Raw genomic sequence first — 17,471 nt, 5'->3', positions numbered from 1 at the left:
GTGTGTGCGTGCGTGTGTGCGTGCGTGCGTGCGTGTGTCAAGCTTTTTTTTCTGGGAAACATATTCTAAAGGACCTGTTGACATGGAACTGAATCAGATTTTGGTATAAAACAACAACAACAACAACAACAACAAAAAACATCAAACTACAACAAAAACAAAAAATATCTGAAAAAAGTGTTAACATTGTGAAAAATTGTGTAATATCAATAAAATAACACAAGGGTAATGTACTGAACTACTGAGCTTTCACTGTCTTTCTACAGCTCCCTTTCTTCATGTGTTCAATAGTTTTTTTTTTTTTCCTGTGACATTTAATTTTATTACACATAACTTAATTTGTAAACTAACTAATATTGTTTGAATTGCATATATGATATCTTCGGTTGTTACCAACATCTGGTGAAAATTTCAAGCATATATATATATATATATATATATATATATATATATATATATATATATATATATATATATATATATATATATATATATATATATATATATATATATATATATATATATATATATATATATGGTTGACGGTCACAAACTGAACACTGGGAGGGGGCGGTTGGGGGTGGTTGAACCCCATCTGTTGGGTGTGCATTGGCACGAGATCGCAGGCCAAGTACCTTAGTACCCCCACCAGTGATGATATACAGCCCTATTGCACTACTACTTGTGTGATATTGCATTTATACAACAGTTTGTTTACATAACCGTGTATATAAAAGAGGGAAATCTAACACTGAGTCTAAAAACCCTTTTGTATGAGGAACTACTTTCTTCCGCCATTCATTCACATCTGCAGCTGACGTTAGAATAGCAGAAACCATTGCTGCTTTAGAGCTAGTATTTAAATGATTCTCTAGTGTAATATTCCAAGTGAAAACAAGTGATTATGCTCACATTTTAAGATTATAAGGCTGAACAGCCTGAAATGCCATCAGTCTAAAGATATCTCCTATTATGTCCCTGTTGCAATCGGGATATCACAATAATAAACCCCGAAAAAGCCAAATCAGCGCAAACACTATCAGATTATTGTTGGGTTTGTGATAAGGAAAAACGCTAAACACACACGGTCATTTTTTCTTTCTTTCTTATTACTGAACTAGTATGCAGCAACGAAAACATTAGAAACAGATGGCCAACCAAAAAGTAATTCAGGGTTATACAAAGAGTGGCCAACACAAAATTCCTACATAATAACAATCCTAATAATCAAGTCCCATCTTACACTCAACACACTACAATTACTATGGTATAAATACAGCTCTACAACATACAAAAGAGAGAGATCGACTTAAGTCTCTTACCAGTTTTATAATGATTTGATCAGCTGTAGTTTAAAATTATGCTGAGCTTATTATGAGGTCTCTGTTGCCATCTTGGTGCTGTATCTCCGAAATTATAAATATTTAAAATAGGCACTATCCTTATAAATAAAGTGCATTGTTGCAATCTAAACAGCTACATTCTCACCTAAAAAAGCCTCAAAAGTACATTATGTTGTCCAACAGCTGTCAAACTGTAGTGAGTTTATTGATGTGCTGTCACTCTATGTGGGCGGAGTAATACATAAGTGTGAGGAGGCTGTAGGAGTTCTGATATTGCAGAATATCGCCCTGCTATCAGCCAATCAGATTCGAGAACCAGACAGAACTGTTGAATAAATATACAACAGAAGTGTTAAATGCTTGAACACTTCTTAAAATGTAAATTGTGATTAAAATAGAATTTCTTAACTTATCCTCTAAACTACTAATGACATTTCTTACAAATGTATTGTAAATAAATAATGTAATTTAGAGCATGAGGTGCCAAATGAAATTCAGACTTTTTTTTTAAAAACGCAATAAAATCGGTTTACTTCCACATAAAATCAATATTTGGTGGAAAAAAAACTTAATTTCCAATCACAGCAAATTTTATATTATTTAAAGAATTTTTTTATATAAATAATGCGCTGCAACACATAGAAAACAATACAAAATATAAGATAAAGTATATTAATGATATATTTCAATTATAGTAATATTTCAACATTAAATTAACATTAAAGTTTTGTCCTCACTTGCACTCCAATCCCTACATGCAAAATTGCACAACACCCCCAACCCACTGCACCGCACACATAGCCTCAATTACATAACATCTCACCTCACCCTGTAAAAGTTAAGGACGTTAGCCAGAGTGACTAGCATTTATCTCGATTAAAATGCAAGTCATGTACTGTATGATGCTTTAAGAGGCTTTTGCCTGCTTTGGAGACTTCTGCAGGAACCATTTGCAGGCAAAGCTTGTTTTTTCTTTGGGGAATGAGGAACACGATGAAAGAAATGTCCTCCTCTTTTTTCACATGCTACCTTTGATCTGCGGCTGTTTGCCAGTGTCTGACCGTTACTGAAAGCAGGAGGACTCTTTGGAGCTTTTTACGTTTTCCTAGCTTCTGTTTCATTTGTCTACATCCGGCGTGCTCAAAGAATGGTAGGAAATGCTTGTGGAAAATCCCTTGCGATAAAAGCTAAGTGTAAAAAAAAGGGTTTGGAATCAACAGCAAGGAAGCAAGAGTTAATCATGCGGGACACGTATTTAAGTGGTGTGCAATACTGAGTTTGAAACTGAATTTTGGGGGGTTGTTCTCTAAGGGTGTATTTATTGAATCAGAAATATGACAAAACAGCAATATACAGGAGTTGGACAATGAAACTGAAATGCCTGGTTTTAGACCACTATAATTCATTAGTATGGCGTAAGTCCTCCTTTATGGCCAATGCAGCATCAATTCATCTTGGGAATGACAGATACAAGTCCTGCACAGTGGCCAGAGGGATTTTGAGCCATTCTTCTTGCAGAATAGTGGCCAGGTCACTACGTGATGCTGGTGGAGGAAAATATTTCCTGGCTTGCTCCTCCAAAACACCTCAAAGTGACTCAATAATATTCAGATCAGGTGAGTGTGCAGGCCATGGGAGATGTTTAAATTTACTTTCATGTTCATGAAACAACTCTGTCTTGCAGTGTGTTTTGGTGCATTATCATGGCATGCCTTCAGTATACAATGTTTGAACCACTAGGTGCGCATGGTCCTAATGAATGGTTCCGTAGTCCTTGGCAATGACATGCTCTAGCACAAGTATTGGGCCTAGGAAATGCCATGATATTGCAGCCCAAACCATCACTGATCCACCCATGCTTCACTCTGAGCATGCAACAGTCTTGGTGGTATGCTTCTTTGGGGATTCTCCACACCTTAACTCTCCTAGATGTGGGAAGGACAGTGAATGTGGATTCATCAGAGAACAATTTGTTTTACATTGTCCACAGCCCAAGATTTTCACTGCTGGCACCATTGTAACCAATGTTTGCTATTGGCACAAGTGAACAAAGATTTGGCTATAGCAGCTTGGCCATATTGTGGCTCTTATAACAAAGACTTGCTATTTTGGTCACAGATGCGCCACTGAGAAGCACCAGCAATTTGTCCTCTTTTGAACTTGATATGTCACCTATAATGTGTGCATTGTAATATTTGAAATTGTGCTATTACTCTGCTAATTAAACATTCACACTCTTCTTTTACACTATGGAATGTACAATCAATAAGGTTTGGCCACAAGGCTGGTCAAATATAGTCATGAAACCTCCTACTAAACTGGACAGTGTTTCAGTTTCATTGTCCAACCCTTGTACTTAGATATTACTTCAATATAAATACATATTACATATGTAAATACATACAGAAACGGTTAAAAAAACATATTTTCAACGCTTAATTGTCTAACACCTACACTTTATTCTATTCTATTCTATTCTATTCTATTCTATTCTATTCTATTCTATTCTATTCTATTCTATTCTATTGTGTACCACTGTTGTTCTATGGTTTAGGGGTTAGATGCACTACTACTTGTCATATTATTGCTCTTTTGATGATTTGAATTGTTTCTATTGAGCTGTCAGTCAATTTTTTGTTTATTCTCAAGAATCATTCTGTCGTTCATTTTTAATCAATTTGTCAACACTGAATTTATTTCCTCCATTGAACACAAAAAACGAAAGTTGACAGCCATTTACTTCCATTTTTGTTCATACTATTGATGTCAATCACTGTTTTTTTTTTTTGTCAATCTTGTTTTGTGTTCATTAGAAGAAAAAAATCCATAACATTTTTGAACACATGAGTGTGAGTAAATAATACGGTTTAGTTTTTTTTTTTTGTGATTTATCTCTTCAATTTCTTTAAAAAGCAACCTCATGATTCCAAAACCTTTAAAATACAGTGTATGTTTGGTTTAACTATGTGTGTTTAATGTTAAACTTGTTTAATTTGATCATATCTGGCTGTATGACATCAGTGTTTACCCTGTTTTTCCACTACAAAACTTAACAACCCCACTTCATTTGAGGTTAAAGTGACATAATGGACCTGCCTTGTAATGAACACTGGCAATGTTTGTGTCAGTGTGCAAAAACAAATGCAAGGGTTTTTGTGTAGTTATGAGCGTTCACCACTAACCACACTGACTCTTCTAATGGCAGAGATGCCGATCATATCCCAGAAGCCACTGGAGGGGCTCAGTGGGGTTTTAACCACAGAATGTCAGCACCAGGGCTCCAAAGATCACAAAAACCCAGGGTTGGTGGAAATTAAATGAGCACCATATTACTTGTAGATTTGATACAAATATTAGGTCCTCATGCACAGTGAGGAAATCTTTTACCCATTTCACAGTACAAATAGTAAACAATAGTTAAAAGTCAAATATGTACTGTAGCAAAACAGACTATGCATTTAAAGAGCCCCTATTATGCATTATGAAAGGTCATATTTTGGTTTTGGGGGTCTCCAACAACAGGCTCATATGCATGCAAGGTCAAAAAACACTTTCATCGTCTTATAATCTGCATTTATTTTTACCTAATTATCCCAACGACTCCCATATGAATCATTCAGCGATTCATTTGTTCCCAAACCCCTCCTTAGCACGAAGCTAATCTGCTGTGATTGGTCCGATGACCCAGTCTGTTGTGATGGGTCAACTGGGTTCAGCGCAAGACAGAGAGAAATGCCCACTATGGCTATGAAGTAGCAGAGAGTGTGTGAGAGCCCAATGTAGAAATGCAATAAAGCAATGCAGTTAAACACCAGCATATTACTCTACTCTTAATGCTAACACCAAGTAATAACAACGACACACATTCAGTAATAATCTACACAATGAAAAAAGTTGAACTATTTTGAAAATTAACCGTGCAGCATGTGTAGGAACAGCTGATGGTGGGCATAGCAAAGGCAAATGGAAGAGAATCGCGAGTTCAGAAAAGCATTTAAATTGGTAAAGGAAGAAGCGCGCGTTGTGTTTTTAACATAGTTTTAGACACAATATGTGAATAGCCCCATACAGATTTAACTTGAGAGATACAAGCACTGATCTATAATAGACACGTGATTACAAGCATGCTCAGAGATTACAACTTACAACACACGATTATACACATATTTTGCAAACTACACAAAACGAGGCCATAATTTTAATTACACTTACATGTTATGATCCGGAGAAAGAAGAAACTGGTCCATATGAACTGCAACAGTTACTGACAAAGTCCCTGTCAAAGTCTGACAAAGCAAAAGATCCGAACAAAACACGATTCGTTTATTCCATTTGGAGTCAAATATTTCCTTGAAGAATCAATAGTTTTAAACATGGCAGACTTTCATTTTTAAACCTCAGCTGGATGTTTCAACACAATTTCACAGCAAATCGTAACTTTTTGATTTAGTGGCTAATTCGTACGAATTCGTACGATCTAATTCGTACAATTAAGTACGATTTGCTCATCCCCCAATGACGGTTGGGTTTAGGGGTGGGGTTAGGTGCCACGCCTCCTTTTTAAAATCGTACAATTTCGTACAACTGAATTCGTACAAATTAGCCACTAAACTGACAAAACGTAAAACACTTACGTTTTCTCGTGAGATCAGGCTGGATGTTTTCATTGACTTAATGCTATTTTACAGTCTGCATGGAAGGTCATTTTCAAAAACCCATAATAGAGGCTCTTTAAAAGTATTGTGCATGGATTAATAGATGTACAGACTCACATAAACTGCATATTTTTGAATATCAGGTTTTCAATCACAGTCACACTTTATTTATTTTTAACAAATGGTTTAAATTGTTCAAATTTGAGTCTATATTCGTTATAAATTTATGGCTAACTATTGATGTTAGATGGCTAAGTATTGATATATATTATTTTATTTTTATTTATTTATTAGTTATTTGAGTTAGTTTCATGGCTTCAGTTATTGTTTTTCTTATAATAACCTAAAGTCACTATTTATTCAATACAATATATAATTATAAAATATTTTGACTTTACGTTTTACCTAATTATTCCTAACATTTTGTGAAAACAAATAAGTTAACAAACCTGCAGCAGTTATTATCAATGTTTGCTCCTATAAGAAAAAGAAGAAATCATTTAAGTGAGTCAAATTTCCTCACTTATCTATAATTTGACTGTTTCTGAGTTTACATTTATAAGAGCTTAAACAGATGTATATCATAGTCACAACATTAATGTCATAGACTTCACAGATCAGTAAAAAATGATTTATTTACAAAAATGTGCAGGAGAGCCTGCAGTGTTTATCCTGTGAGTGATCATGTTTAACTCTGGTGTTATTGCAGGTTTTCTGTATAATGCTCAGTTTCAGATTCCATTTGTGTGCTCAGCCGTAATTTTCGGAAAAGCAACCAAACACCAAGAAAGGTTTTGGCACCTGTAGTGTAGAGTTAAATCTTGTGATTTACAGTGGCTTTGAAGTCTGCCACGAAATCTCATTTTCCATTGTGGTTGTCCGTTTGTGCAGCTCGGTTGAGCAGCTTCATCCTAAAGTCTCTCTTCTAGGTTTAAAAAAGAGAGAAAGATATTTTTCTGATATAAGCTGTTTAAAAATGTCAAGTGTACAGTGCGAATCACTATCATGTATGAAATGTATTTTATTTAGGTTAAGCCACATTGGTTACGTGAGTATTTCCGCTAATGAATGTGCAGCGTTGGTTTACAAACTGATAGAATTATAATTCAATAAGTTTCCAGACCTTGACGGGTTATCCAAAGCACAGAATCTCTTTAGTTGACCACATCAGACAGACAATAACGCTGTAAGTCTTTCCCTGACTGTGGCCTGACCACAACTGGCCTTCTCTCCCTACCATTTTGTTCCGACTCACAGAGAAACAACCCCATCATCGGGGAGAGTGAAACTCTGCACTGTTTTTCAGTTTAGAGCATTCAAATGTAGTCCTTAAACCATAGCTTTTGCAGATGTTAATAGTAATATGCTTGCAGTCAGTAAGATATAATCTTATTACTGCACTGCTTGAATAAAGTATAAAAAAGTTAGCTTTATAAGCTTGTTTTAACACTTCATAAGGCTGTTTACATGCTTGGTTAGCATATTTCTAGCATTAATTAGCATTTCACTAGCATGGATTACCATTTAACAGAAGGCTAGAATGAATTAACATGTTAACAGTTTCCTAACATATTTAGAGCTGTACTAACATGGGCTGCATCTGAAAGTTTACTGTCCATCTACTGTGAGAAACCTTCATCTGATTCATTTTGAAGGTTGCAAACAAGAAAAAAAAAAACACTACAATTTATAGGGAATTTTGTAGTTCTTGAATTATTCTGTTGTGGTATTTCTATAGTTGCTATGGTAACACAATTACACAACAATTACAATTTAAACAAATTACACAATGGGGTATATGCACAGCTGCTTTTTCCCTACTAATAAACTTACAGTGAACAGTTAATATAAATTTCTCAATTTCATTAGGTTCCTTTTACAGCATCAATATTGTATTGTATTTAAAATGTAATCCGTAAATAGACTTAAGCATTCATTTAATTGTTCAAGTGTAAAATATCCATTTACGAGCATGCGTCATTAGGATCAGCAGGCTAGCGCAGAAACTCCATTGAAAATACTGGCATAAAAGTTTCAAATTTTAAAGACATGGTGCAGAAAAACTGAGTTTAATGCAAGGCTACTTGTACATTCTGTTACCTACTTTATATCGTATATCAATAATAATATATATATCTAATATACACTCAAAGCCCTTAACACATTTTTTGAAGGGAATCTCCTCATTCACCACCAGTGTGCAGCATCCACCTGGATGACGCAACAGCAGCCATATTGCACCAGACTACACACCAGCTGATTGGTGGAGAAGAGACAGAGTGATGAATATGATATGGGAATGGTTAGGAGGCCAGTGGGCAAATTTGGCCAGGATGCTGGGGTTAAACCCCTACTGTTTTCTGAAGGATATGCTCGGATTTTTAACAACCACAGAGAGTCAGGACCTTGGTTTAACGTCTCCTCCGAAAGATGGCGCTCACTGAGCAGTATAGAGTCCCCTTCACTATACTGGGGCGTTCAGGCCCCTGCTTAGCTTCAGTGGGCGACCATGTGAGAGTTGTAGAGAGCTAGCTGTCGGCACAATCTATCAGGCAGTGAAGATCATTGATTTTTAGTCCTTCTGCATATACACTGTAGTTTTCTTCAAATATAGGTTATTTGATACTATAATACACCACAGTTAACTATAATAAAAACTACCTACTACAGTATTTATTACAGTTATTGTGTCATACTGTGTCATTCTGCATAAAAGTAATGTTTTATGTCATTTCTAGCTTGAAGTTAGTAATCAAATACTCACTTGACTTTGCAAATATTTGTATTTGAATTAAATTCACAAATACAAATATGAATTTGTGTATTGCTAACATGTTTTTAGAATGTTTATAGCCTAAAGTCACTGAAGTCAGCATGATAATATCATTAAACTGAAAGGATTATGTATGGTTCCATCCCAGTGAGCAAACCAAGAGTGTTTGGTTTGGAAAACATCTGCTGTGTGAGATTTTGTAAACATCTTTAAAGGATCTGCTTTATGGACATTCTAAAACAACTTAAAGACATAGCCTATAATACATGTCTATAATACATGTCTATCAGGAGATGCATGGATGTATTGCAGATGAGTAAATACTCTTAAAAAAAAGTAAACACTAACATCAAATGGATCTATTCGATGTTTGCATTCTTTGAGGGATTATGCGGTTGCATTTCTAAATATCTAAAATGTTAGCTTCATGAGCTTGTTTTAACACTAGCTAGCATGTTGCCAATAAATTTAAGAAACGCTAGTGTAAATCAACATGTTTAACACTGTGCTAGCATATTGCTAACAGAACACTGCAGTCAATTTGATAAAATCCTTTCTATAATTAGTGCCATTATGATGTATTTCTACACTGATGCTTTATAAAATCTGAAAAGTTTGTTTTTATTAACACTATACAATATTACAATATACAATACTGTTACAATATTAATAGGATGATTAACCGTTTGTTAGCATGAATTAGCATTTTAACACTGACATGGATTAACCTGTTTCTTATGCTTTATTCAAAGCTATCTCACAGCAATTCTTAACTTTTTGATTTAGTGGCTAATTCATATGCATACAATCTCATTCCTACAATTTAGTACAATTTGCTTATCCCTCAATGATGGCTGGGTTTAGGGGTGGGGTTGGGTGCCATCGATACAGAAATACAAGGTTTTTCATAAAGCACAATAAGCTAGGCTAAAGTGACAGACTTAAAATTGATCAAACATGAATAACATTTCTAAACGCTTTTAAACTGTCATTATTGCATTAAATAATTCTGCTCTGTAAAATGTAAAACTGTATCTTTGACCTTTTCTCTTGAGATGTTCACCAAGTGTTTTTTTTCTTTTGTAGATGTCCAGTTGAGTGGGAAAGGGGAAAGTAAGCAAAGGGGCAGAAACAGGCCACATGGTTCCCACACTATGATGTAATGAAGCAGGGGCAAAGGGATCCTCACTGATTTACTGGCATCTGTAATGAATAACAGACAGAAGAACACAGTGTTTTAAGATGATCTTATTTATCCTTCTCTGTATGAGCGGAAATGCCTCATGCAGGCTATATATGTGTATATATATACATATATATGCCCCTTACAATCAGAAAACGAGCCAGAGCTGATGCAACAGATAACATTAACTTCCTAATGTATTAAATATTTGAAGAACATTTGTCATATAAATGTGACAAAATATACACTCACTGGCCACTTTATTAGGTACACCTTATTAGTATTGGGCTGGACCAACTTTTGCCTTCAGAACTGCCTTAATCCTCCGTGGCATAAATTCAACAAGGTACTGGAAATATTCCTCTGAGATTTTGGTCCATATTGACATGATGGCATCACACAGTTGCTTTTAATCCATGATGTGAATCTCCCGTTCCACCACATCACAAAGGTGCTCTATTGGATTGAGCTCTGGTGACTGTAGAGGCCATTTGAGTACAGTGAACTCATTGTCATGTTCAAGAAACCAGTCTGAGATTATTTGCGCTTTATGACGTGGCACGTTATCCTGCTGGAAGGAGCCATCAGAAGATGGGTACACTGTGACACTGTGTTGACTGTAGACACGTGTTGACACGATGCTCGATCGGTACTAACATTACACCACCATCACCAGCCTGAACCATTAATACAAGGTAGGATGGATCCATGCTTTCATGGTGTTGATGCTCATCAGTTGAGACTCATCAGACCAGGCAATGCCTCAGCAAGAAGGTCGCTGGTTCGAGCCCCGGCTGAGTCAGTTGGCATTTCTGAGTGGAGTTTGCATGCTCTCCCTGTGTTCGCTTGGGTTTCCTCCGGGTGCTCAGGTTTCCCCCCACAGTCCAAAGACACGCAGTCCACAGGTTAATTGAATAAGCTAAATTGGCCATAGTGTATGTGTGTGAATGCAAGAGTGTATGAGTGTTTCCCAGTGATGGGTTGCAGCCGGAAGGGCATCCGCTGCATAAAAAACATAAGCTGGACAAGTTGGCGGTTCATTTCGCTGTGGCGACCCCTGATTAATAAAGAGATTAAGCCGAAAAGAAAATGAATATTGTTGTCATTATTATTATCAAGACAAAATTATAATATGTTAAATCAAATTTACTCAATTTTTTTGTTTGTTTGACCATATTCTACTGGTCATCATATATTTGTTCATCTCTCTCCAGATTTATCAAAGTCTCTTGATCCTTTGATGTGGGACAGGCAAAATAAAAAAAGGTTCTAAATAGAAGTTCTTCAAAGACTGTGTGTGACAGCACTTGTGTCCAGTGCCAGTGTGTCTGAAAGGGCCCGTCCACAATCCCTTACATTCAATTAGCCAGAAACAAGTGTGCTTTGTGCAGCCTGTGCTAATCAGAAGCCCATTGCCTTCCAGTTCACAGTCAACACACAGCAGATACCAATGCTAAAGCCCTCACGCCTTTCATGTTCATGACCTGAATATCAAACATAAAAAAGATGAACCAACAAGTTCACTGAAGCTTTGAAAAGTATTTTTAGTGTTTGAGGAGTTGATTAGTATGATATCAGACTAGTGCTGCACGATATTATGAAAATCTGATATTGCAATATTTTATTTTTCTGTGATAAATATTGCAATATGAATACAGTTTCACAAGATGGTTTGAATAGCACTATTTGATGGTTTTCTGAGGAGTCTAACAGTAGTCAGGTATTGAATTACCACAATGCAAAAATATGCTTTTCTTACCTTGTTTTGTCTCATTTCCAGTCCAAATATAAAAAAAACTTAGAGCAAGTAGAAATATTGTTTTGTTTTCACCATCAGAAGAAATGTCAAAATTAAGAGTTTTTCCTTAAAACAAGCTATGTTATCTGCCTGTAGGATAAGTGAAATAATTTTGTCTCCACTTTGAAATTAAGTAGATATTTGAACTAGAAACAAGACAAAAATTCTAAGTAAGATTTTATTTTGGCATAAATCTCCAGAGATGTTCAATAGGATTTAGGTCTGGGCTCTGGTTGGGCCACTTAAGGACTTTCACCGAGCCACTCCATTGATATTTTGGAGGTGTGCTTTGGGTCATAGTCCTGCTGGAAGATGAACCGTTGCCCCAGTCTGAGGTCAAAAGCACTCTGAAGCAGGTTTTCATTCAGGATGTCTCTGTACATTTCTGCATTCATCTTTCCCTCGATCCTGACTAGTCCTCCAGTTCCTGCTGCTGAAAAACATCCCCACAGCATGATGCTGCCACCACCATGCTTCACTGTAAGGATGGTATTAGCCTGGTGATGAGCGGTGCCTGGTTTTCTCCCCCGATCACTCAGCTTAGATGGCCGGCCAGCTCTAGGAAGAGTCCTGGTGGTTCCAAACATGTTCCCCTTATGGATGATGGAGGCCACTGTGCTCATTGGAACTCTTCAGAATTTTTTCTGCAACCTTCCCCAGCCTTGTGCTTTGAGACAATTCTGTCTCAGAGGTCTACAGACAATTCCGTTGTCTTCATGCTTGCTTTGTGCTTTGACATGCACTGTCAACCCTGGGACCTTATATAGACAGGTGTATGCCTTCAAATCATGTCCAATCAGCTGAATTTACCACAGCTGAACTCCAATTAAGCTGCTGAAACATCTCAAGAATGATCAGTGGAAACAGAATGTACCGGAGCTCAATTTAGAGGCTGTGAATGATCTTTTGATTTATGTTAAAGTGTTTTTATTCTTTATTGTAAATGGAAAAGGTGCATTTACAGAAAAAGACTTAAAAACTTAAAAAAAAAAAACATTGTTTAAAAATGTTTTATTTTTACTGGAAATAAATTGACAGATTTTGGATATAGCAAAATGTTTTAAATAGTTCTTGAAGGAACTCATTTGACACTGTCAAGGTACAAAGTGTCTTGTCACTGTAGTGGTACCTTCATGGATCAGATTTGTACCTTTGATGAAGGTACAATATTGTGTCTGCAGGTTTTAAAAACCAAAGGTACATTTTGGTTTCCCATGGTACAATTCATGTCCTTAAAAGGTACAAACTTGCAATGGTACAAATTTGTTTCTTTGTCTTAAGGTACAATTCTGTCCCATTAAAACGTACTGCCCCAGTGACAAGGGTCTGTACCTTCTTTGGTACAAGGTTGTACTATTTTTTCGGAGAGTGTATGAAGTGTCCAACAATGCGGATGATTTGCACTCAGGCTATGTACAGTTGAAGTCAGAATTATTAGCCCCCCTTTGAATTTTCTTTTGCTTTTTAAATATTTCCCAAATTATGTTTGACATAGCAAGGAATTTTTCACAGTATGTTTGATAATATTTTTTCTTCTAGAGAAAGTCTTATTTGTTTTATTTCAGCTAGAATAAAAGCAGTTTTTAATTTTTTAAAAAATGTTTTAAGGTCAAAATTGACAGCCCCTTTAAGCTATATATTTTTTGATAGTCTACAGAACAAACCATGGTTATACAATACCTTGCCTAATTACCCTAACCTGCCTAGTTACTCTAATTAACCTAGTTAAGCCTTTAAATGTCAATGTTTAAGCTGTATAGGTGTCTTGAAAAATATTTAGTCAAATATTATTTACTGTCATCATGGCAAAGATAAAATAAATCAGTTATTAGAATTGAGTTATTAAGACTATTATGTTTAGAAATGTGTTGAAAAAAAAATCTCTCCGTTAAACAAAAATTGGGGAAAAAATAAACAGGGGGGCTAATAATTCAGGGGGGCTAATAATTCTGACTTCAACTGTATATTATTAAAAGCAGTTTTTTCTCATTTTTGCATTCACACCATAAAACACATTTTAGGTACAAGAGTAAAACAGTAAGAGTTTTTTTTCTGTGAAGTGTCGCCTTATATTTTCTAAAACATCAGACGTCCCACTTATTTACTTTATTTTTAATTTGTATTTATTTTTTGCATGGCAGGCTGCTCATACTACATTAAAATGACCATTTCAAGTCACTTTCTCTCTGCACACCAGCTTGTGTGTGTTGTAAATTATAAGCAGGTGTAGAGCAGTGGATATACAGTAGAGCAGGTCTGCATTTGAGAAGTATTCCAGTCACAGAGAACAGCATGTGGGAGGGAGAAGCAGTCTCTTGTGTTTACTGGTCCCTTCTTGACCACCGATGGTGAAAAAAATGAAGCAAGAAGCAGCAGCAAACCTCAGGAGTCAAAGGCCAAAATTTGAGCCACTCACTCCCACTGAGAGCAAAGCATTGTGGAGGAAGTTCTTAGACAGAAAGAGAGAAAAATAGCTCTATCTATTGAACAGTAGCGCTCGTTTTTAACCACAATTTAAACTCAAAGCACAAAATGAGTTAAAAGTTTAGTTAAAAGTTGTAACATTGAATTTTTTTTAGCCCACATGAAAAAATATTATAGTAATTTATAGTAACTATGTAAGTGTTTTTAACCATACTACTGTGAAGTGTATTATACAGTATGAATGGTAGTATTCACAGCTGTAGTATTAGTTATAGTGAACTGATCAATTGTAATAAATACTGTGTAGCATAGTATTTTAGTTTACAACAGTTAAGCGTTTACAGTTACAGCATTATATAGTTGTAAAAAACTAGTACAGTACTGGGTATATATGTATATATTTTTCGCCAAAATAGCTAAACCATTTCTGCATTTTTTTGTGTAGGCTTGTATTTTACAGTCCTTTAAAAATACTCCAAAATGGCTCTGTCAATGTTTTCAAAGAATTATATTTGATTTACAAAAGTCACTCAAGTGGCAATTTCACATATCTGTCACATCCATAACAGAGACGTCACATCCATAACAAAGCTTTTTTCTTATAAATGCAAAAATGTCAAATAAAATAAAGTCAATCATGTTTGTTCTATAGAGAGGCAACTCATATCCTTTTGATTAGTATCGTTTCTTTTGGGTTGTGCAGTTTAATTCAGAGTCTCTACAAAGTATGTTGTAAACTGTAAACTCACTAACTTTTTTCGTCACGTCGTCCACAACACATGTTCATTTCCCTCATTTAAAATATAAAAAATGTTTACAGACTGATATTTTTCTAATCCCATAACTCTATGGTTAGTTGTTTTGGAAAATATAAAGAGATGTTTCAATATAATGTTAACATATACTTCCTCTGTAAATTTATGTTTTGAGATTTTACTGCAAATGTCACATCCATAACACCATATATATATATATATATATATATATATATATATATGAGCAATATTACAGGAGTAGCAGTGCAAAATTACTGTATATCGCCACTAGTGAGAGGCGTGCGATGGCTCAAGGTCCCAGGCCAAGTACCTTAGTGTCCCACCAATGATGATGTTCAGCCATATCACACTGCTACAAGTGTGATATTGCGTTCATACAACAATTCGACAGCATAATCATGTATGTAAAAAAGAAAATCAAACACGGAGAGTCTAAAAACCCTTCCCCCATTCATTTACATCTGCAGCTGACGTCAGAACAGCAGAAACCATTGCTACTTTACAAACATTATTTTAGAGCTAGTATTTGAATGATTCTCTAGTGTAATGTCTAAAGTGATGACAAAACAGGTGATTTTGCTCACATTTCAAGATTATAAGGCTGAACAGCATGAAATGCCATCAGTCTACAGAGATTTCCAAGTATTTCTTTGTTGCAATCGGGAGATCACAACAATTAACCCCGAAGAAGCCAAAACAGTGCAAACAGATTACTGTTGTGTTTGGGATAAGGAAAAACGCTAAACACATGCGGGCATTTCTTCTTTCTTTCTGTTTACTGAACTAGTCTGCAGTAACGAAAACAGAAGGCTCATTAGAAACTGATGGCCAATCAAAATTCACACGTTCCTAATAATCGAGTCCCATCTTACACTCAACAATTACTATGGTATAAATACAGCTCTACAACATACAAAAGAGAGAGAGATCAACTTACCAGTTTTAAAATGATCTGAAAAGCTGTAGTCAAAAATTATTAAAAAGGAGTTTTTCTCCTCTAAGGGCTTATTATGCTGTCTCTGTCGCCATCTCGTGGATGAACAATGTCAACTTTTTTTGCTCTGCTCAATATGACAGGCTGATGGATGCAGACATGCTGTATCTCCGAAATTATATATATTAAAAAAGGCACTATCCTTATAAATAAAGTGGTAAGATGCAATCTAAACAACAACATTCTCACCTAAAAAAGCCTCAAACGTACATTATGTTGTCCAACAGCTGCAATATTTGTCAAACTGTAGTGAGTTCATTGATCTGCTGTCACTATGTGGGCGGAGTAATACAGAACGGTGAGGAGGCAGTAGGAGTGCTGTTATTGCAGAAATATCGCTCGGCTATCAGCCAATCAGATTCGAGAACCAGACAAAACTGTTATAGTACCGAGTATAAAAGTACAAAACGGAGTATAGTAACTAAAATCTACATTTAAATGCTAGTTAATAATTACTTGTATTTTTCACTTGCATTATTAATAACTTAAATAAATAGAAAACTGAATAAATTAGCAAAGTAAATAAATAGATTCAATGGGAGGAAAAAAATCAGCAAATTTCTGCATGTGCAGATTCCGTGTGGGTCTAAATTGATTTAAATTAATATAGATTTGCGTTACCAGACTAACTGTAGAATTACCACAGTAGATTAATTAAATTGATCAGAAACACTATAGTATTTACTATGCATTATTGTAGTTTTTTTTTCATTATTATTTTTTTTATTTATTAACAAGGTTTTACAGCTTTTTACTTATTATAACTTGCAAAACACTGACAAATTTCACCCTGAAGGATTCTGCCTAACCTTGTCCAATAAATCGGATACTGGTGTTTATTTTCATGCTGATTATGAAATCAAAGAACTATTTCCTGGGAGATGAGGTGCCTGTTAGGAAAATGTTTATGTAGAAAGAGATAGTGGCTGTTCTCCAGATAAGCCGGGTTTCCTTGGCCTTTTCATTCCTGTAAGACTTCGGGAGAGGCACTATAGGGAACGATTTAAAGCCAAATAAATAACACTGGGGTGTCGGTTAGTAGCCAAACAGGATTTTCCCCCCCTAGCAGTATAATCTAATGTACAGAGACTGTGTTCAAATAAACTAAATATAACTTGTTTTTTCAATACACAAATATTTTGCTCATTTAAAATATTTCCTTGAATAAATTAAAGGGTCAGTTTATTCAAAACTTAAAATCCTGTCATCATTTACTCACCCTCTACTTGTTCCAAACCTCTTCGAGTGTCTTTCTTCTGTTGAATACATTCATTCATTTTCTTTTCGGCTTAGTTCCTTGATTAATCAGGGGTCGCCAGAGTGGAATGAACCGCCAACTTATCCAGCGGATGCCTTTCCAGCCGCAACCCAACACTGGGAAACACCCATACATTTTTGCATTCACACACATACACTACAGCCAATTTAGCTTATTCCATTCACCTTTGTTGCATGTCTTTGGACTGTGGGGAAACCGGAGCACTTGGGAACATGCAAACTCCACACAGAAATGCCAACGGACCCA

Source organism: Danio aesculapii, chromosome 6 (genome assembly GCF_903798145.1).
Source record: "Danio aesculapii chromosome 6, fDanAes4.1, whole genome shotgun sequence".
Lineage (NCBI taxonomy): Eukaryota > Metazoa > Chordata > Actinopteri > Cypriniformes > Danionidae > Danio > Danio aesculapii.
Note: the sequence above shows the minus strand (reverse complement) of the source record.